The 1,221-nt window shown below is 37.8% G+C and overlaps 1 pseudogene; it reads left to right on the forward strand.

The window, feature by feature from the left end:
- The first annotated feature begins 316 nt into the window (after nt 1-316).
- On the forward strand, nt 317-1,010 carry LOC102836223 (annotated as a pseudogene).
- The last annotated feature ends 211 nt before the right edge of the window (nt 1,011-1,221 follow it).

Consider the following 1,221-nt stretch of genomic DNA (forward strand, 5'->3'; position numbering starts at 1 on the left):
CCAAGAAATTTTATTTGCTTCAGAGTCTCATTTTCTCTTCTCATATTAATGCTTTTCAAGAGATGCCTAAGTAATTTAACTAATCCAATGTTAAACTTGACATTTGGTTTATTTATAGTCAGAAGAAAAAAAAAAAAAACTCATTCCAACAAATTTCTTGGGTTGCAAATTTCTTGGGTTATATATATTTATCTGGACTGAAAAGGAAAAAGACCTCATTGACCTTTATTCAAGATATCTGTTTCTCCAGAGATATGCTTAGAATTTCATTCCTGGGAACGGTAGTGTCATATCTTTAAAATGCTGACGGGTTTCCATCATGGCTTCAATTCAGAAATGACTACAGAAAGAACTGTTAGCTTTGCAAAATGACCCACCTGCTGGGATGACTTTAAATGAAAAGAGTGTTCAAAATGCAATTACACAGCATGCAAAAGCTGGACAGTGAATAAGGAAGACTGTAGAAGAATTGATGCCTTTGAGTTATGGTGTTAGAAGAGAATATTGAAAGTGCTATGGGCTGCCAAAAGAACCGACAGATCCGTGTTGGAAAATGTGCATCCAGAGTGCTCCTTGGAGGCCAGGATGGCCAAACTTTGTCTCTCATACTTCGGACATACTGGCAGGAGGGACCAGTCGCTGGAGAAGGAGATCATGTTTGGTGGATTGTAGATATGGAAGGTGCACCAGGTACCTTATATGAAGGGGAAAAGTTTCAACTTCTGTTTAAGTTTAGTTAGTTGGTATCCTTTTGACTCTCCTCAGGTCATGTTTACTGGTGAAAATATTCCTGTTCATCCTCATGTACATGTAATGGTCATATCTGTTTATCCATTCTAACAGAAGACTGGTCCCCAGCACTGTCAGTCCAATCAGTTTGTCTTAGCATCATTAGCATGCTTTCCAGCTGCAAAGAAAAGAGATGACCACCAGATAATTCTTTTTATGTTCTAACATGTAACAAGAATCCAAAGAAAACAAAGTGGTAGTATCATCATGATAGTTGTTGATGTCACTATTATCATCCTCCTAGCAGAAGATAGTCCTACTGAGAAAATCAGCACTTTGATCATTCAGTCTTTGAACTTTAACCTACTTCCTTTTACTGCCTTTCTACTCGTGTGCATTCTGGGCGCATGTTGATTGCTGGTTCAGTCCAGGCAATTGACATGCTTTTATTAGTCATACAGTATTAATGCAGGTGTCAGAAAATGTCAAATA

This window comes from Chrysochloris asiatica, unplaced genomic scaffold (genome assembly GCF_000296735.1).
Source record: "Chrysochloris asiatica unplaced genomic scaffold, ChrAsi1.0 scaffold00002, whole genome shotgun sequence".
In the NCBI taxonomy this organism is placed as follows: Eukaryota; Metazoa; Chordata; class Mammalia; order Afrosoricida; family Chrysochloridae; genus Chrysochloris; species Chrysochloris asiatica.